The sequence below is a fragment of the Camelus dromedarius genome, chromosome 22 (assembly GCF_036321535.1).
Source record: "Camelus dromedarius isolate mCamDro1 chromosome 22, mCamDro1.pat, whole genome shotgun sequence".
Taxonomy (NCBI): Eukaryota; Metazoa; Chordata; class Mammalia; order Artiodactyla; family Camelidae; genus Camelus; species Camelus dromedarius.
Genome location: NC_087457.1, coordinates 16,490,333 through 16,512,287, shown reverse-complemented (window position 1 = coordinate 16,512,287; position 21,955 = coordinate 16,490,333). Strand labels below are relative to the sequence as shown.

Here is a 21,955-nt window from a genome sequence, read left to right as displayed (position 1 = left end):
GGAAGAACAACCCCTGAGCAGGAATGACTGTTTATGTTGAAGCTAATGGCCTCACTGATAGCCACAGCCAATGTTCCAGTTTTTGCCCCAAAGCATCAAGGGCCATCACACCCTAAGGGCCATGCAAGCCGAGACAGGGTCTCTTCTAGGCACTTAAGGAAGGTGGATGACCCCAGGCCCAAGGGCTCTCCTCAGCTCTGCATCTGTCCCCTCCACCCAGTACCCTGGACAGACATCTCTAGGCAGAAGATCCTGGAAAGACTGGGGTTATTTTTCTCACCAGTCCCAAAGATTATGGATTGGAAATCAACTTTGAGAAAATGGGAGTATATATTTTTAAAGTTTTAAATTATGAATTATGAGATTTTTTAACTCCTAGATCAGGTCAGATGGAAACTGTTTCAACTCACAGAGCAGCGAGACGTGTTCAATCATGAAAAAACATACGAATTTTTATTGACAAATATATCAGTAAGCACACTTATATGACTCTGCTCCACTATTCTTATTTCTCATTCACACACACACACACACACACACACACACACACACACACACACACACATAATTCTGTGGACTGTAGAGAAACATGTACATTATGAGTGGATAGGAGCTGCATATAGCCCTGCAGTTCCATTGAAAATCTCTCCTTTCTTTAACATTACGGAAGTACTACACTTTTCTTCATTATTTTCTCAGATCAGCACAGACACTTCTGATCCATCCCACAGCCCAGATGATGTGCAGGCATTTCATACGCTGAGTGAAAGGAGCAACAGTCGTTAGGTGATTTCAAGCCCCTTGGATTGGGGGGCTCCGAGAACGTTTCTCAAGTGCATCCAAAGTAGGGTTTGTCAGTTCAGTCACGTGGCTTGCGTGGATCAAGGACTCCCAAACGAGGCAAGATTCTACTAACATCAAATATGCTATGCACAGCCACAGACACGCTTGAAACAAACTTCACAGCAGATGAGAAGTGGACGAGGAGCCATTAGGAGTGTGCAGCTGTGACCTCCGCCCGGGATGCTGTGATGTGATGGCTGTTGGAAGCCAGGTTTAATGGACAGACAGAGCAAGGACCAGCAGGGTAGGAGTAGGGTAGAGGCTCCTGTCTCATGCTGGACACTGTGTTGCTTTTTCCACTGCCCAGCACATGCCAAGTGGGTGGCATCAACGTGGTCTGAAGCCATTCCATGCCACAGTTTCTTAGCTCCTGAGCTGGCCTGCTTTGTAATTCTGGAATACAGAGAAGAAAGAAATGGGGGAGAAAGCACTGCATTATGAGGGAGTGTGGAGAGTGGAGATGCTTCTAGAGGAACTGGAACTTAGATGGAAAGTCAAATCTGTTTGATACTAACACAAACACACATATTTACTCAATATACTTTGAATTACCTTCAAAATTCATTGAACACGCTGTATTTGAATTACTTCAGAGAGTGTGTCTACTTTTCAAAAGGCTTTGATGTAGACCTTAAAATTTAGCCAGTTGGCAATACTAATAATAACTTGCTAAGCTAAACTTGACATTGAGGTAATAGACTGATGAAATACAAACTGATACAATAGCTTTATGATTCCATGAATTTCCTTCAATAGCTGTAATTTTTTATAGCTTTTTGTTGATGGTGGTGGTGGTAGGGGTTTTTTTCTTCCAATTTTATTGAGAGAGAATAGACATATAACATTGTATTTGTTTTAGATGCACAACATGGTGATTTGATACAATTGTATATTGCAAAATGATCACCACAATCCGTTTAGTTAACAGCCATCGCCTTATGTACTGAGACATTTTTTTCTTGTGTTTTATAGCTTTTTATTACTCCTTTCCCGATGCTTTTGTTTGCATTTTGAAAGAACCTGAGACTAATTGCTAACACTTTTTGTGCATTTATTTTATGGCAGGCATTCTTCTAATCGCCTTTGTCTCTTGTGTCCCACACAGCATCCGTGGACGGAAAGTGCTTTTTGTTAATGTCTTTTATTGATACTGTGAATGAAGCACAGAGATGCTGGTTAACTTGTTCAAGACCACACAGCCAGTAACTGGTAGAATGAGATGTGAAGCCAGGCAGGTTGATTTCAGCACTTAAAATCTTCAACAATACTTTGTTGCCCCTCGAGTACTATGGATGCTTCTGGAAGAGAGACAAATAGGCTGCATCAGAGGGAGGAATTTCCAATTTTTCCCTTTTTAGAGTCATAGGCTGTTTGCATTTGTTTATTATAAGCATGCATTTATTTTTTAACGTGAAAACAACAAAAAGAAATAGAAAAACTGATTTAAATAGATAGTGTCAGGGATCTATTTTGATCTAGATTTAGTTTTTCTTTTATTTATTTTAGTTTTAAAGTCATTCAAATGAAGATAGGTATATGTGAAAACTGGGGACAATAAAATTATGACCTTTCTAAGACAGAGAGATGTCTACAAGCCCATTTTAATGTCAAGAGGATAATGTCAAGTCCTGGTCAACTATTTTGTATCATAGCTTATTTTAGCTAATTCTTTGCATTGGTTGGTTTACTGAACCTGGTTTCTGCATTTAATATATAAGATACACATTTAAATCTTTTTAGTCCTTTCTTTTTATTTGTGCTTCTCGACATGTTTAAGCAAGTGGTATCTTTCCATATAAGGGGCAAAAGAATTTGAGGCTGTGAGGCAGGCTGACAAAGAGGAAATATATCCTGTCTGAGCAAGCAAGAAAAAGAGAAAGGAGAGTGAAAATTCTTGAATCATTTAGCTCTTCAGAAAAAAAAATGTGGCCATAATTTCTCCATGCAGTTGATCTGTCACCTTAAATAAAAGTTCTAGAAACATAGCTATACTAGAAATGCCTGCCTGGGGCTCAGTCTTCATGTGTCAAATTGGGTAATGGGGCATTGGAATCAACTTCATGCCTGAAAAATTCCCTTCTGGTTCTCCCATCCTCTGAATCTCTAGGGCTGGTCTCTGTCCAGCCAGAAGTATTACTGGATACAAAAAAAGTTTGTATCTTTTTTTTGAGAGTAAAATGAACAGCTTTTTCTCATGCATGTCAATGAAAATTTGGGTTGGAAAACAAAACTTTGTGATGGCGAAATAGTCCAGTTTATCTTTGACAGCACAAAATGTGGCATTCTAAATGAGAGTATCTTTTTAGATGGACTAGGAACTATTGCTTATGCTAGTTTCTTATTTCAACTCAAATAATAATCCTGCATAGAAATGGGAACAGGGAGAGCCGGCTAGTGTGTAAAATGCTCTAGAAGTATGTTAATATTCCTCAAGACCCGATTATGGCCTGAAGAGGTGGTGGTTCTGATTAGCAATACTAATTGAACATTTTTCTAACGAGTCCATAACCTACGTACATTTTCCAGCTGTATACTGTAGCTCCCAGGGACTGGCAAGGCTGAATCAGAACATCTCCTTGCCAAGACTTGTCTGCAAATTCTTAACCTTTTTTTGTTTGCCAAGAACAAAGAAAAATTGTTGTAAACTTAGCTGCTGTTGTAACATATGAACAGTCTTTTTCTAAAAATGCAAATTAGACAAATAAGAATCATTACATCATCTGCCTCATGCAGTTACATTTGGGTTCTGCTATTGTGTGTTTATATTACTTTCATACCTTACTTGATACATTTTAGAGAGCTTTACTGTGTTCAGAGCACTTGCATATGTGAATATCATTTGATCTGTTCTGCCATCCAGTGTTTCTAATACACTTCGTTTGCAAAAACATTTGATACTTAAATTGATATGGTGCACATATCATACAACAATTGTTTTGATTATTGTTGTATGGAAAATTGTATTCTATCCTAAAATATAAGTGACACACATTTGGCAAAATAAGCTATTGTCAGTTTTTATTGCCACATGAGCTGGATTTTTGAATACTACCAAGTGCATCTGGTTTTTTTTTGTTGTTGTTGTTTTGTTTTTTAAGCAAAGGCATCATTTAATGGTTGCTATCCCAATACATGGGGAAAAGCCAAGTATTTTGGGTCAGGTGGATGACTACTAAAGATTTGATTAGGCTTAAAAATTTTATGCACTGAAAATTTTATTATTAACCTATAGATGACTAATAAACCCATTGCTTCAAGTGAAACCGTATTTTTAGTTGTTCAGGCTTTGTTATTGTTCGGGTAAGAGCTGTCAGTTATCATTAGTTGTGACGAGAGAATTGATCAAGAACAGCAATTCATGGTTTTGTTTGGTGAGCAGCTACTATACCCCAGTGACAGAGAACACGTTCTCTGCTGGAATTGGAGGGCGACTGTACTGGAGATCTGTGGCAACAGGCATATGTCTGAGCAATTCTCTAAGTAAAAATGGGTAATTTGGAGTCAGACTTAAGATCACAAAACATGGCTAAAACTTGCATTTGTTCCTTCATCTGCCTGCTCCCACCTATTTGAGGCAAGGCGCGGTCTGCCCGGAGGGTTACCCTGAACAGCTAGAGCCTAAAGTGACCTCATTGTCCTTCAGCCAAATTGCTATCCTGCCTTTACCTTGAACGCACCACCGCCTTGCCGTTTTCTGTCTGGAGTACTTTTCCCCCTACTCTTCACTTTGGAAGCTCCTCCTTAACCTTTAGAGCGGCACTGAAGTTCACGTCCTTGAGAAACCCTTCCTTTGTAACACAGACGAAGTTTATTCCTTCTGTTAAACACCCTTACAGCATCCAGGATGTAACGTCCCAGCTGCGCATGTGGGATGAGGCTAGAAGAAGGAAGTTTTGTATTTGGTATCACATTTGAGAGGACGAGGACTTGGCGAAAGAAGAAGAAAACAAAGAATGCGTTTATATATGTTTCTCAAAGGCTTTTATTTTTATCTTTTCAGCGAAAACTGTTAACAAGTATCGTGTTTCTAATGTGTGGATACTAACGTGTCTCGCTCTGTGACATATACAAGATTAAGGACATCGCCTTTGTAAAGCTTAGATTTATTTGGAGAGGTAACTACAGAGAGATGTTCTATACAGACTCATATTAGGTATAATAGAACGAGGTGCTAGATTGTATGACATACAGACGACTGGCTTACACAGGGTCACCGGAGAGCTAAGACCGAATTTCTTTAACTTGCAGTACTTTCCCACAATATTCATTTGGGTTAATGCGCTACACTTACTAAATTGTCCACAAGCTAGCTAAACTAGAAATGTAGCAATATATTACCACATGAACACAAAGGGGCTTAATTATTCTCTAGCAAAGAAATATACAAGACAGGGAAACAGGAGAAGAAAACCGGAAACATCTGGAAATGGGACTCAGAACAGGGGACTGTATAGTAGAGAAGCCTGAACGTCAAGATGTAAGAAGAGGAAAGGGGACCAGAAGGAGGCTGCCAGCGCCAGATATAAAGATATATTTTCATATCTCACTGTTGTGTCCTGAGCCAGTGCTGCTGACAGATTTTCAGATGCTCTTTTGAGGACTCATTTGGCACATCCAGGTCCTATAATATCTATCAATAGTTTGTTGAAATTGAGTAACGTAGAAGCAATATTGGAGACTTGAAGAAATATGGCTGGTGTGGGGGGCAGAGTTCAAAAGAGAGAAATTAAAGTCCTGGTTACATGAGCAGCATATGTGGAGACACACAGCGCGTGCTTAGCCCATGACGAGTGCCCACAAAGTGTTCTTTTCAAATAAACAAAAGGACATTGCAGAGGGGTTCTCAGTGGAGGACACCGGGCAAGATCGCACGGCTCTCTAGTGATCTTGTTAGTGGCTGATGTCTGGCACAGCTGGACAGACAGGACACACCTCTGCTTCCTTAATTTCTCTCTTTGGAGCCATGTTTCCTCAAGCCTCCAATATTGCTCCTATGTTACTCACTTTCAACAAATGACTGTATCTCATTCTTGCCTGAAAAAGCCTGAAGGTGCCTCACCTTTCCTGATCTTAAACAGTTACCGTGTTCTCACTGCCTTGGATGTTCTCTGTGTGACCACTTCTCCTTACTCACCTTTTGTGTCATGAGGAGAAGTCAGCACTCCCTCTTTACACGGCACTCTCCACCCCGCCCTCCATCCCTTCACTTCTGCCCTGCCTTAGGACCTTCATCCAACATTTCTCTTCTGCATCCTCAGTTTCTCCCTTTCTTGTTTCCTTCCCTTCCACTGGACTTCCAAACATCCTTAATTTTTCCTTATTCTTGAAAAGAAATGAACTCAGAATCCTTCCTTCAAACATGATACCCCCTTGCATGGCCCCCCAATTGGTCTATTTTTGTTGTTAAATTTTCTCAAAGAAGTTCCCTACATCAGAATTCTCAACAGATGGTTTGCGGACCTCTAAGAGTCCAGACACTTTTCAAGAAGACACTCAGCAACCTATCTGTTTGATGCCAGATTTTCTACATATATTTCAACCCAAACAAAATATTACAACAGACTGAATGCAGAAGCAGAGATGAGAATCCGGGTGTGTTCTCTTAAGCCAGACATTAAAGAGATTTACAAAAATGTAAACGAAAGCTTTCTTCTCACTAAAATTATCTTTGTTTGGGAAAATACAGTTATTTTTTCATTAAAATGATGTTATTTATATTAACATATACTGGAGTTGCCATTTTTTAATGAATTAATTCATTTTAAAATGTCTTCTTTTGTTTTAAATTTCTAGGAGGCTAAATACTGGTAGATATGACCCACAAAATCAAAAGCTCTCTGGGGTCCTGATACTTTTAAGAGTGAAAAGGAATTCTGAGATTAAAAGGCTTGAGAACAGGAGATCTACATTCATATTTCTTTTTCCCCACCACCCTCCCACCTTTCTTTTGTCTTGGCCCCACTGGTATCTTACATCAGATTTCTCAAAGTTATTTCGACATTAAAGACTTTTCCCCAGTGTTTTACTCTTCCTGGTTTCTCAGCAGTGATGAACATGCCTTAGCTCCCTTTTCTTAAACTTCTTCCTTCAGTGACAGCAAACTCCTCTGACTTTCTCCCTACCTTCCTGGTTACCCCCCTTTCCCTCTCTTGGTTCCTATTCGTGGAGATTTTTTCCCTCTCCGTTGTCTCTACATGCTTATCCTTACAGACATCTTCCCCATCTCTTTTCCTAAGTTTTTTGTAGATCTGAATTTTTCCCACCGTGTGAAACCCGAAGCATTCCAGTTGCCAGCTGACTATCGTGCATCTCACTATCAATGGCTCTAAAACCAAATTCAACAGCTGCTCTTGCAGAAACTCAATCCTCTTAGTTACCCAATCTTAACACCCCAGAGTAAGTGTCCACTCCTCCCCCTGCCACACCGCACGCGCGTGTTCTGATTGTTCTGGGCGTCTCCCATCCATTCCCAGACAAGGCATGATCGGAAACTTCTCATCACACACGTGGACTGTTTCAGTGGTCCTTTATTGACTGCCCTCCCTTCTACCCACATGGAATTTCACCTGCCCAATTTTCCCTGCACATGCCGTCCAAGTTGCCATCAAAATTGTGTGTTTTCAACTTTGTAAGATTTTTAACCAGGAAAAGTTTTTTTTTCCACCAAAAACATCAATCCTAATATTTAGCCGTAGCTGGGCTGTACAGGTGGACTGATCCCTGACTGAAGAACTATGTGACGTTTCTTCTAGGCTGTGTGGTCACCCGCTAGTCGAGGTACTGGAGTAGATCTGTGTAGCTAAATGCCTCTTACCCTTTCACTCAGTCAGTCCTCTGTTTTCACTCTCCCCCTTTCCCTAACGTCCCATTCTTGGGCCCTTCTATAGTTCTTTAGCATGAATCATTGTTGGTTTCATCCTTCAGAGGAACAGCTTTTATGGCTATTTACTAATTTCGTTATCCCAGATCCATCAGCTTCCACCTTACAAAATCTGATACATCTTCCCTACTATTTTTTTTTTTTATCTCTGCTAGCTTTTCTTTCTTTTTCTCATGGGTTAATACCCATTTTATCCCCAAAAGCAGAAACCAAAGATAATTTCCATAGTCTAGAAAAAATATTTCTCTAAGTTGCTAATTTTTGTTTTCATTTTCATTTGTGTGTTTTGGCATCTTGTAGATATAACCTGTGCCTTAGTTTACTACATGTTGGCATGGCTTCCAGATGTTTTTCTAAACCTTGAAAAAAAATAAAAAGACTGCTTCTGTTTCCACATAGAACACTTTTTTTTTGATTTTTCATAGTTTAGGTCCGTAACACTGGGAAAAACAACATATGCTGTCTTGCGTATATATAAATGCATATATACAAACAATAGAAGAAATATGCAATTTCCTATGATAGTAACGTTTGAAGACGTCATGACCAACGACAACAAAAAGCATTACTACTGTTAAGAGCTTGACCTTGAAAGTATAACCTTTAACTCCTGTGTTTGGAGATAGCATGCAATCAGGATATGAAACTCTAGAAATTTAAGTAAGATAAACGTGATTAGTTATGTATATAAAATACCTCTATATCCTAATTTTAGGGTAGGTCTGCATTGGACAACAAGTTAAATGATTTGACTGGATTAATTTAGTCAATTTAACTTGAACGATTAACTTGTGTTCATTTCCTCCTTTGAAATAACCACGGGATCATGTAGAGTTGGCACAATCTCTTTTGAATTAAGAACTGTTTTATACCATTGAAATTCTTCACTTAACTCTATCCCAAAATAATTCCCTTAAAAATAATACATTTAGCAATTTTAAAGAGGAAAATATTAGGGTCTATCAAAATTGAACAGTTAATTAACTAAACACCTTAGGAAACAGGCTCATTCATTACCCACCAAATATTTTCAACATTCCTAACAGGCAGAAATCACTCTATTCAGGACCACTGCAGATATAAAATTCCAATAACAAAGAAACTTCCCTCAAAGAAATGACACCTATTTATGTTTAAATTAAGATATATTCATCATCAGAAGGCAGATAGAGCTGTGGACAAGGACACATGAGCAATGTAATCAGGCATGGTCCTTAGATTCTAGGATTTGCAATGTAAGGAAGAAAGATCCAGCCAAAGAGTAAGGTGAAAATGTTAATTACGTTTGTACTCTGGAACATTTTTATAAGAAATATATGGGAATAGAACTGTGTTTTTGGCAGTTCCCGTCATGGTGTCAGCAAACCGATGTCATCCTTGTGGCTGCAGAAAGAGGACATTCTTTTTACCAGCCATGAGCCCCTTACCTGGAAGAAACTTTTGAAGAAACTCTTGAAGGAACTTTACAACCCAAGTGCTCAAAGCATGGTGACCAGAGGATGCTCTCTGCCATGAGAATGGGAGGGTGATCTAACTCATTCAGGGCTGATAATGTAAAAAACATGACTTGAAAAGCTAAAAGGAAGAAAAAAAAAAAACCCAACTGTTTAGTCAAATTTCAGTATAGTGAAACCTAACTGTTAACCTTGTCTGTCCTTCTACTATAGTTGTCAAACAATGGTAATAGTCTCCTTCAAATAGGAGTTTAATTTTGGAGGCCCTTTTAAAAAATAAAGAATTATTAATACAAAATTAGTTACAGCCCTTGGAAGGGACTTCTGCAAGCGTGGAGCCCTAAGCCTAAGTTTTATTGGTTTCACCGTAATTCCACCTTAGTTCCCAGATATTTTCAATTCATGGGGCGTGTGATTAAAGACATGTAAGTCCAGTTAAATATTAGTTCCATCACCACATTGAAACACCTAGGGCTAGTTCATGAGTGGCTTTTATTAATGATCTGAGACATGGTCTACAAAAACGTTGATATCTGATTGTACAGATAATTGCATCCATGTCTACAGACCAGTCTGGATGGTTCAGACTTCAATGGCAACATTTCCTTTAGAATTGGGGCCCAATTTGTCAAAATCAGGATCACTATGTTCTTTCATCTTCCTTTTTACTTTGTCTATATAGATAGTCTGTGGACACGGTTAAAGCATGCTATATTATTGAATATTTGGAGATTGTTCCAGGATTTGAACATTGTAGATAACTTTGGTTTCTTGGAATTAGTTAATGCATACCACAACTTTCCTTGAAAAACACATTTGAGCCAAAGTGGCTTCAGGGAAGTGTTTTATGTTTTAATTAGGTTGGGAAAAGGAGATAAATTCATCTAGTCAGAGTAACATAGTAAATCTTGTTGAAAGGACCCTTTTCCTAAACGACCCAGCTATAATTTCATTCCAGCTGATTCTGCGGACTTGAAACACTTCACTCTGCTTTTCTGTCTCATAAAGAAGTTTCCGTTTGGGTTATTTGTACAGATCAACAGATAAAAACTTATGTACTAGAGCAGAAACAGCTCTGTTAAACATATCTCTTCTCCATGCCAACAATTTTGCTTCTTCAGGACCATGGACATTCCTTGGGAACACGTACACATTTCCCTAGAGAATCCTTAAGCTGTGATATATTTTTGAGTTAAATTGCTATTGTTTATAGAAAAGCTTTTTTTCCACCATCAATGCACATCAAAGTTTATCCAGCATTCATCTCCATGGCAGATGCTTTATCTTACTGATTATTTTGGCAGAAAACGTATGCCAAAAATCTCCCTGTGGGAAATAAAAGCAAACCTCCACCCTCCCAAAATAGAAAATAGCCACAATTTTTCAGATCCCCTTTGGACCTGTGGCTGAAGCTTATAAACCCTCCTGGAGTCCGTTTAGTGTCTGGGAGCCTGGCTGAAGCTTGGAGAAAGGGTTGGAGACAGGATGGTCTGCAAATAGAGGAGCTAGGATTGCTGCGTTGGGTTCGATCTGCTATCTGTGCAATTTTCCACATCACTTCCCCATCTGCCTTGTTTGTTCTCTCAAAAAATAAGAGTTTTATCACTTGAGCATTGTAAAACAGAATGTGAGAGGATTTTTAGAACCTGGAAAGCACCAAAGCAACTTGGAGGCACTGTGTCCATTGTTCAGCTCCTCATTTTACAGGAAAATTAAGGCTGGGAAAGCTAAGTGACTCCCCAAATCCATGGAGCTAGGAAGTGGCAGAGCTGGGAGAGTCACTGTAGATTCCAGCCTTTCTTCCTATTTGTCACTTCCTACCCTCTTCGAGATCTGCTGTCTAAAGCACTATATAAATTAAACTGTTTTTGTAAGTACATTAGGTTACTGTTGCTATGTAACAAATCATTCCAGTCTTAGCACCCAAAAGCAACACTCATTTATCAGCTCTCAGTTCTGTCATCCAGAAGTCTGGGCAGGGCATAACTAGGTCCCCCACTTAGGGTCTTACAAAGCTGAAATCAAGGTGTCAGCTGGGCTGTGCTCTGATCTGGAGCTCAGGTCCTCTTCCTGGCTCACAAACACTGTTGGCAGGATTCAGTCCCTTGTGGTTGTAGGACTGAGGTCCCTATTCTGTTACTGGCTCTCAGCCAAGTTTGCTTTGAGCTCCCAGAGGTCACCCTCCATTCTGAGGCCTGTGACCCTCTTACTTCATAGCAGCTACTCTTCAGAGTCAGTAGGATGAGCTTTCTCTTCAAGAAAGGCCCAGCCCTCCTTTAAAGGACTCACCTGCTTAGGTCCGGCCCACCCAGGATAATCTCCCTCCAGATTAACTCAAAGTCAACTGATTGATAATCTAATCACAGGAGCCATATCCCATAATATCCATAGGTCCCACCCATACTTAGGAAGAGAGGATCATACAGGGGGTGTGCAGAGGGGGCGAGAACCTTGTGATTAGAACTAGAATTCCATTTACTAAATCTACTAAATCTTCTACTCAATCAAGTACTAGCTTCCCTTTTTCCCCTCCTCTTCCCTTCTGCTGCCTCCCATTGAGCCAATTGAGATTCATCTGTCCTACAGAAAACCCAGAAATGGATGATGAGAGGAGGTGAATTAGGAGCAGTGTGGTGGAAACTTCAAATCCATGAAAAACTCTCATTTTTATTAGTTGTATTTATTCTTTGTAGCCTTAAGAGCCAATGGCCTGGGATAATTCAGAAGTACCTATTCAGTAACTACTGAATAGTTTTTTAAAAATTGCCTCTTCTTTTAGTAAAAAAGTTGGCCTGGATTCAGAGCTGTTTGGGGAAACCTGGATTCAGAGATGTAGGAGCAACAGCAGCTGGAAGTCAGGAGACAGTGACAACCAGCAGAGGTGCCATTTTCCTAGCGCCTCCTGCAGGTTGGCCACTTGACTCACAGGGGCTCATTTAATCCTCACAACAGTGATGTGCTATGATAGATAATACAGCTGGGAAGCGGCAGAGTCAGAATTCAGAGCGCTGACTCATTGGTGCTTTCTTTGCCAAGCTTCCATCGAAGGTTCAAGGTGGAGACCGTGACCCTGGGAGGCGCTCAGACCCAGAAGCAGAGAGGAGGGGATGGGAGATGGGGCTGCTGGCTGACATGCAGTTTCTGAGAGGGAGGCCTTTTTAAGCAATCACAAAATAGCACATCATCAAGTTATTATTTTTCTTTATAGACAAATTTACAAATAAGGAATGAGTTGAACTTTATAATACCTCCTTATGATGCTTAGTGAGTAACAAGCATTGATATCAGTATACAAGTTTTTTTTTTTTTTAACGTGGACAAATACAGCATAGAGTAGGTCGACAAGGGGGCTAAAATGGATTTAAGTACATAAAAATGTAATGATAGAGACCAGCGAGCCTTAACCTTGAACCTGCTAACCGTAACTGTTGGCTGAACCAGTCCGTGAAGATACAGCTCATAAGCTGCAGAGCCTGGAAAAGTCGTGGCTACTTCGTGAAAGTCTCCTTTGCGTGGGAGTAAAAACTTGTATTTGGAAAGATTTCAAAACCCTTCAACTGCTGCTCCATCACTCTCAAGTTGAATTAAATGCAAATTGTGAATTCTTTGAATACATTTGCAGTCTGTTCATTTTAACATGCAGGTGTCGGACGTGTACTTGAGGGAGATAGAGGGGTGACTCCTGAGGCCTCATTCCCGCAGGGCAGAGACAGACTGGAAAACAAATAAGGGTGCAAACAAAGGTGCTCGGCTGAAGGGACACAGAAGGCAGACACTCGTGCAGCAGCAAATGATCCTGTTGGGGAGTCAGGGGAAAACAGACAGAAAAGGTGGGGTTTGAGTTCTATTAGACACAAAAGGGAAAGAAGCTTTAGGTAGCAGGAAAAACAGTCAAAGGCCCAGAAGTAAAAGAAGTTATAGTTCGGTGTGACCAGAGTACACCGAATACCGGGAACAGGTAGAAAAGAGGTTGAGTATTCATGCAGCACTTAAATTGGGAACGACCTGACTACCCTCTAAGGAGAAGTTTCAATTTTATAGCAACAGGAATCCAATAGAGAAATCCCATAAAGGATGACAAGATAATAGCTGTGTTTTAGAAGATTAACTCTGGTAGCAGGAAGGAGAAGGGCTGGGTGTGAACAAGGAAACTGAAGCAGTAAGAAAAGAGGCTGAAAAAGACGAGTCTAAGAATGACAGTGGACCCAGATCCACGGAGAAGCAAAAGAGCCAGGTGATGAGGATAAGAGCTGCTTCAGAGGGGAAGGCGCTGGAACTGGAGCATCAAACGGCTGGAACTGGGGAAGAAGAGAAGGGTGTGGGGAGAAAAATGATGATGCTGGCCTTTTTTTTTTTATCCTTTGGTGGGGTAATCAGATTTATTTATTTACTTACTTACTTATTTATTTATTTGCTTACTTATTTATTTTTTAATTTTTTTTTAATGGAGGTACTGGAGATTGAGCCCAGGACCTTGTGCATGCTAAGTATGTGCTCTACCACTGAGCTATACTATACCCCGCCCACAACGCTGACCTTTTGATCTTGCACTTTGTCTGTTTTTTGGTAGGCAGAGAGGGTTAAGGATTAATAAACTGTTCAGTTTGAGGCAGTTGAAAATAGAGGCTTGGAGTTTAGGAAAAAAATACACACACACAGACACGTACCTTTGTGAATGACCAATGTTTGATGTAGTGGCAGTGAATCACAGTTTTTCTAGGATTATTCTGTAGTTCAGAAAAACAAAAATAGTTTTAAATATTGAGCCACGAGCTAGCATTCACAACACAGGTAGACGAAGGAAAAAGAATCAGGAAAAAGAGATAGAGAAAGTTCCACCATTAGGACATGACTACAAGTCGCTGGAAAAGGTTTCAAGATGTTGTGTGTGTCCGTGTCCCGTAAACATAAAGACACGTCAAAGGACAATCAGGAAGGCCCTGGTAAGTTCTGAGCAGTTCCGTGAGATCAGTGGTGAGCTGGGGGAAGAAATGGATTCCTTGAGCTGATAAAAAAAGAACTGAATGTTCAGTCAAAGAAGGAAAGAAAGAGTCAAAAGAGAGATTTTTGTTGCTGTTATTCTGACTTCTTTGTGAAAATGGGGAAAGGTAATGTTCATGGAGAAAACTGGGGGTTTGGGGTGACCTGGCATTAGAGATTGGCAGTTGGACAAGGAAGGGAAAGAACCAATAATAATTCAATGAAAGTTTTTTAGTTAAGAGGGAGAAAAGTAAATTTTAAAAGAAAGCAATGAGTTGAGAAAATTTGCATTAAGTTCTTTTACCTTGCACTTCTGAGCTAGAACTGTAGTTTTAGTACATTCAGTAAACACACAGTGATGTAAATCCTAGCTCATTGCTGGCTCTCAGGAGTCTACTTATTACCATGGAAATAAAAGTAATAGTGGATTTCTACCTCATATGTCATTAGATGATTTTTGTAAACAACTACAAAAGAAAAAAATGGCATAATTCCAAAGCAATTGGAACCTAAGCAAAAGTGACTTTCTCTTGCTATCTACAATACCAGGTTTTGGTCAATCTTCAAGACAGAAGTTGCAAATGGACTGAGATTTTTTTTGTGCCTGGATATATCTGCTTTATAGGACCTCAAGATTTCAGTCTGCTCTAGGACTCAACCAAGATCACTCACAAATGCTAATCCAAACATATTTCTTAGACATTCAATGGAATATCTAGGATCCAGGATCACTCCCAGAATTTCTTGGGTCCCAAAAGCATCCTACATGCTGGATAAGACCCTAAGCAAGACCAGAGCTCTCTGAGCCGTTTGAACTAGGTGGTTTCCATCTTGCATCTATGGGAATGGGTTGGAACAAGCTCATTCTTTATGATTAAGCAGAAAAGACAACATTTTCCATAAGAATGCAATCTTCTGCATGGTTGATCACCAGTTATTTTTTGGGATGGTCATTTAGTTTCTGTCAAGTTAGCTAATTGTCCTGCTAAATCATCTTTACAAGATGACTTGCTTTCTTGAGTTGTTAATCCTTGGGAAATTCTTTTCCCAAATGAATGAGAATTGAAAGAGATACATATATATTTTTAACATACACATACACAAAATTTCCCAAACATCTAGTGTGTTGGAAGTTGATCTGTTGCAAAGTAACTTGAATTCTAGGCCTGGGTCCAGGGGTGTAGATGACTGTAACATTCCACTGAGAACTTCACTCTTGGCTCTTAGCTGAAAACTAAAAATCCCTAGTCAAGATATATGAAGTACTGAGCTCTAACTTGAGCAGGAACTGAAAAAAAAAAAAAAGGCAGGGAGGGTTGTATTCATAAAGATTTAGTAAGGAAGTTAGAAGGAATTATGTGGGAAAGAAGGAAAAAGAATGACTGTGGTGTTACTACATGCCTGGGCCAGGTACACAATATTGTGGGCCAGGGTTTCATTCCATACAGACCAGTTATCATGATGACATTATGAAGTAATTTCCTATACACTATGATCTGTTTTGGAAATGCTTTCTGCCAGGTGTCTCTTCTGAAATATACTGATGCCAAGAGTCGACCTGTTAAATTACTCTCACTGTTCAAATATTTGAAGTACTAATTCATCACTCATGCCCTTAAATTTATATTTTAACATCATTATAAATTTAACAGGGGCGAATCTTTTCACAATAATGAATAAAGTGACTCTTGAAAGGAAGGACGTTAACCGTGGAGAGGATCCTGTGGGGTGACTCTTAAAAGCCACGGAAGTATCTGAATCTCTCTCTCTCAACTATATATGAGGTGTTCACAGAATCTGAGCCCCACGCATGTATGGAGAAATGTCTTTGCATTTGGTATATGGATCTGCATGATGGGAAGTGATGAAAATATTAGGGGAGCTAAATCTAAACTCAAAGATAATTGTAAGGTGATTACTAGGTGCCATTCACTGAGATGACAATATATGGACTAACCACTAGTCTGTAAAGTGAAAAACCATCTTATGGGAAGAGGAACCTTATATTATGCCAAAGTTAGAAAGGGGTTTTTAACTCTCTATTAACAATACCATGTTTAAAAGTTTTCCTCCATGGTCATCTTGTCAGAACAGCCTTGCTAAAACCCAGCTCTTTTATGGGTCTCTCTGACACCTCGTACAAATGCAAGGGTGGAATTGCAGCCAATAAATGTCATCTACAGGTGAAATTTGCAGAGGCAATTTAGGAAAAGCAGGTAAGTATTCCCTTGAGATTTTACCATGTCACAAAAGTTATCACCTCACCTCTTAAAGTTTTGGGAAATTATACTGATTAATCAAGATTCTTATTCTGTATGTTTGTTCCTTGGAAAGGCTTATTTCAACTGAAGTTATCCCAAAATGTTATGCCTGGTGTCATTAGCAACATCATCATTTTCGAATTTACCAAATAAACATAAGCATATTTGTATGTATGGAGAGATATATATATATCTCTATATATGAAAGCAATCCTATTTATCCTCATTTATATACCAAATAACAAAATGTATGTAATTGGCTATGATGAGACAGGCATAGTGCTAGAAATATAACATAGAACACGGAATAGTCAATCTTCGCCTCCCCCCAAAGATTACTGCCCAGTAGGAACAGATTATTGTAAAAAAACAATCACAAAAAGATCCCTGTAAAAATAAAAATCACACACAAAAAATAATTACAAACTGGAAGAAGTGTTATGAAGGAGATGCAAAAGTGGGATGGGAGATTAAAAGCATCTCCAAAGGGAATGGAAAGCTTTTCTGAGCAACTGGAATTTAGTTGGAGCCTGAGCGATAAGTGGAATCAGGCAAAGCATGGTCATTGTGGGAAAATCCATGCACAGGAAACAGCAAGTGCAAAGGCACTGAGACCAGAAAGAATGACAAGCTCTAGAGACATGTTGCAAAGAAGCCTCCATGTATGAGGCACAGAGAGTGAGGGGTGAAGCCTGGTGAGATCAGGCTGGAGTTAGGCACAGCCTAGCCCTTCAAGGGCATCGGTATGGTTCTCCACTGAATGCTGTGTATAGCCAAATAATTGGAGGGAGCAAGAGTCTAGGTAGAAAGCTTTACTATGATCAAAGCAAAGATAGGATGAAGGCTTGGATTGGGGTGGTACTTTGTGAAAAGAGGTAAGAAGAGACTGAAGTCAAAAATGACAGGATTTGGGGGAATTGGCAGTAGAAAGGAGGTGTCAAAGATGATTGTCAGGGGAGGTGATTAGTAACTGACTGATAGAAAATGGTAATGTCAGGGGGAAGGGTATATATAGCTCAAGTGGTAGAGCGCATGCTCAGCATGCAAGAGGTCCTGGGTTCAATCCCCAGTACCTCCTCCAAGCAGAAATCAATGAATAAGCTGAATTACCTCCCTCTCATTAAAAAAAGAAAGAAAGAAAGAAAGAAAATGGTAGTGTCAGAACCAGGCTTTTAAACATTGATTCTATTCTATTTAAATTCATTCTATACAAAACTGTTTAGTCCTTACTAGGTGCAAAGTATGATGCTAGGAATTCTCGTGGATAGCAATGTGAAAAAAGTGGTTAAAAGCATATATTATCTCCACCTTTTATAGACTCACATTCAGATACAGTGTTTTTCATTTCCAGTAGAGGAAAGATAAATAATAACTATACCCCCACACATATATGTGCACACACACTCACAAATACAGACTTACACACACATGTACGACTGCATATGTGTATGTGTATATATTTGTATATACGTATATATAAATTTGAGGTATTTGCATCACACGCACATCTTAAGTATGTGTTGCAAGAGGATGAGGGAGACAAACAATTAGTGTGGAGGTGGGAGAAATCAAAAAGTTGCATGAGATTGTATTCTTAAAAAAAATTAAAATGTTTCAAAGGCTGTTAAGTCTTATATCTCCACCATACAACAGAAGAGATTTATAACACTGACCCCATTTTTCAAATAGTGTCCAGAAAAAGAAATTAGGCACTAGTATTCAGCTGTATAGTCCATTTTGGATCTACGATGTACCCCTACAATCATGAGAGCAGTCTTATCATTAATAATAATGATAAATAATAATAACAACCATCACTGGTATACGATCATGTTTAAAAATCACACAAACAAGCGGAAAAGCATAAACACAGATTTCATTTTAGTGCTGTTTGAACGTTACCTTTTTAGGATTTTTCTTAGGATTCTAAACTCAACAGTTTTGTTATCAAACTAACTCTCTTCATTGCAGACAGAACTTGAGTAGTTAATAATTCTGTTAAATATTTTCCAAATGTAACGGAGGACACCATTTCCAATTTTAGAAAGGTATCTTGTTGGTCAGGAGTCTTCTGTTTAACAAACTCAACTTCTGTGTTGATTCTAAGAGTCTAACTAAACAAGCGGGACAATTGGTAATCAGCGAATTCTTAAGGCTTCTTTTATCTGATTTTCCTTACACAATGGTCTGCTTGTTTCAGTTTTGTGTGTATTCATTTTGACTGCCTGTTAACGTCTTCTATTTATAATAATAGTATGTGAAAGTAGTATCTAATCTCTAAGCTAGTATATAATTGCAGACCATCACTATAATTGTGCAGATAGTGGAATATGTTTGAAATCAGTAGAAGTGAATTTGCCATGAAGCTAAAATGAAGCTTCAGGACCTCTCACTTCTAAGTTTCCCTTTAACATTCTTGGATCTAAATTTGTATTTTTTTGTATTTTTAATTTTGTGTTTTTGTTCTTTTCCTTTATAAAGATCTCCCATATCTTAATAAGCTTCAGAGCCCAGAAAACTTATCTGGCCCTGCTTTTCATCTGTATTGTAATAATTAATTTGTTTTAATACTTTTTTTTCATACTATTTTAGCTTCATGGGAATGGGGCAGTTTTTTTTTTCTTTTCTTGTTTCTCTACAGTCCAGCATTTAGTTCAGTAAATGCTTTGTGAATTAGTGACTAGGTCATGTGCATTTGTTGTGTTGAGCTGGTGAGGGAGATTTTTCTTTTGCATTCATGCATGTTTATTAATAATGAATTTGTTGCAGTTTTTAAAAAAGTAATCTTTAGAAATTATCTCGTCACTTAAAAGTTAAAAATATCTATATACAGAATTTTAAATTAAATTCCCATTGCTGCCAATATGCACAATAGTTTGCAACAATGTAATCTAGCTTCATGTATTAATGTTCTTTCTGTTTTCTTTTTTTTCTTTTTAAAATTTTCTTGGAGTATTTTCCAAACGGGAACTAATGAGAGAAGGGGTATTACATTTGGACAGCTTTGTAGAGTCTAAGAGGGCTTCTGGATGGTAAGCCTAGCCATAGAAAAATGCTATGGTGCCTCATAGCATTAATTTAAAGCTGTCATTTAATATAAGATGTCCATTTTGTCTTTCTTTATTTCTCAAGTTGCTTATTTATAAATCTCCACTCTATTTTTCAGGAGTTGACATATGTTGACAGTTGGCATGTGTCACCTGAGAGCTGATATACCCTAAGAGCTGAGCAATACATAACAAATTAATACAATTATACCATGAAGACATGTCCTTGTTTCTAAATGAGACAACTGAGGTTCATATTCAGACTTTCAAGAAAACAAAATAGTCTTCTCCTTTTTCCATCCCTTGTTCTGATCATTTCCAAGGGTTTTATGAAAATGCAAAACAAAACCAAATTTGCTACTTCCTGACCATAGAGATGACTAATTAAGGACAATCTCAAACCTAGTTTTCCAACTGGCTTTCTGTTTTATTTGGAAAGATCTGAAACTTTTTTTTTTATTAATTCCAAATTACATTTCTGCTTTAGATCCTTCAATTCTAAAATAATGATATCTCTAGCAACATGGAGCAAATGTACACTAAGCCCTTACAGGGTCTCATGTCCTGGAGATAAAGTACCCCTTTTGCAAGGGCTCCCCTTTTCTGAGTTTTGCTGTTTCCTGTTTGTTAAGTAGTGGCCCCACCTGGGAAAGTATGGTTATGTCAGCCAAAATTCAACTCCAGTTTACATTAGACTCTGTGGAATATTCTAGTGCTATTCAGTGTTCACAATCTCCTGGATTTTGCTGTGTTTATGGCCCAGTCTAATTTACATGTGGTGTTTGTTGGGAGGTTATCAGAAGCTATTTGGACGTCAAACTCTTTAAATTAAATAATGTGGCACTATTGCTAAGATAGCTTTTAACAGTTTAACCCACCCAAAAGATTCTCATTACAATGCAAATTGAAGGAGAATAAAATTCTTCTTAATTTAGGAGAGTTTTAAAATGAACGGGTTTGCCCCCCACCCACTTCACACGTACGTAGCAAGAAAGCACCCCGGGTTTCACCTTTATTTGAAATGGTGGCGTTTAGAAAATATATCAAGAAGGCCGGGTGTAGGTAATGGATCCGTTAGCATTAATCCCAGAGGATGGAAAAAGAGGAGCAAAGAACTTTTAAAGAGAAGTAAATAAATTTCCTATACGGATGGCTGGTACTCACCTCTTCCAGACCACAACACATGAGCCTGCCACTGTAAAAGAACCTTCTAAGTTAGCCACAGCTCTGATAAAACTGTGAGAACGTTTTCTCGATCATTCCGCGGTGGCCTTTAACTTTTGTCCTCCGCAGCGGGGTGCTAACGTTTTCTGGATTTTCCTGCTCTTTAGAATTCTCCACCAGAGGGAGGACAAGGCAAGGCGAAGTGGGTTTCACCCGCAGTTCTGAGCGAAGTTTGAAGCCGAGAAAGCGAGCATTGATGAATTAAGCATCTCTGGTTCCGTCTCTCCGCTCTCCTACTAGCTCTCTCAGCAGGACTGGGTGACTCCAGCTTTTGCAGTCATTTTATTGTCCGTGTGATTGCCTTTCCACTGGGGTTTTATCAGCTCTTTTAAAAATTAAGTTGTAGTGAGAGAGACAGTTTATGACCCCCTCCTTTGAAGAGGCCGGGCTATTATTATTATTTATTTTAGGGAAAGCTGAAGATGAGAATTCCGACAGGCGTGTCGTTAAACGCACGAAGACAGGACACACACACATCCAAGGAGTAGCTTTGGGAAGATGACGACATCTGACCGCCTTTAAGGCTCCCTGAGCCCTTCCCGTGTGTCCACAACCGCTTTACACTCAAACCCCTTTCCACCCAGAGTTCATCTTTGCCCTACATGCTTGCGGGATTTCTCACTAACGTAAGAAAGGGCTGAACCCCAGACTGAGGAAACAGCCAGCAGTCCTTTCCTTCCCACGGGTTCCAGAGCTTTCATTTGGCGGGCAGGTGTCAGAGTTGCAAACTTTTGTCTCCAGCACTTCTCCGCGCAGAAGGGAAGGGAGCGGCCCTCCCGGGCGCTGCCTGGCTGCGGAGAGCGAGGCGCCGGAGCTCCCGGGTCCCTCCCTGGGTCCCGACTCTCCCCGGGCCGCTCGCGTCGGCTCCCGCGGGCGCGGCGGCGGCGGCGGCGGCGGCGGCGGCGCGCAGCTTCCAGCGACCCCTGTCGGGGGTGCCCGGCAGCCGCCCCGCGCGCCGCCCCCCGCCCGGCCGGGCTCGGGGAGGGAAAGGGGCTGCGCCCGCGAGCGCCGAGCCCAGGCTCCTCCCGGTGGCGTGTCCGCGCCTCGGGGTGGGGGTGTGGTGGGGACGAGGGAGGGGGCGAGGCCAGGGGAGGGCGAGAAGGAGGCGCCAGCCTTCAACCTGCAGGAGGGAGGTGGTGGCGGTGGGGCAATTGAAAAGAGCCGGCGAGGAGTTCTCCTCAACTTGTCGGAACTCCGGCCTCGCGCGGAGGGCAGGAGCGGAGCGGCGGCGGTTCCCGGGCCAGACGGTGATCGCCTCTCCCTCGT

General features: G+C 40.1%; 1 long non-coding RNA gene across 2 annotated transcripts; it reads right to left on the bottom strand.

The window, feature by feature from the left end:
- Positions 1-1,537: 1,537 nt before the first annotated feature.
- LOC116149143 (uncharacterized) lies at positions 1,538-21,522 on the bottom strand. 2 transcript variants are annotated; one of them, XR_004132763.2, is made up of 4 exons: positions 20,630-21,522; positions 13,845-13,904; positions 9,151-9,298; positions 1,538-2,141 (listed from the first exon to the last, which is right to left on the bottom strand). It is a non-coding gene; the product is annotated as an uncharacterized LOC116149143 (long non-coding RNA). The 2 variants fall into 2 exon arrangements; XR_010377327.1 differs by lacking the exon at positions 13,845-13,904.
- Between the last annotated feature and the right edge of the window lie 433 nt (positions 21,523-21,955).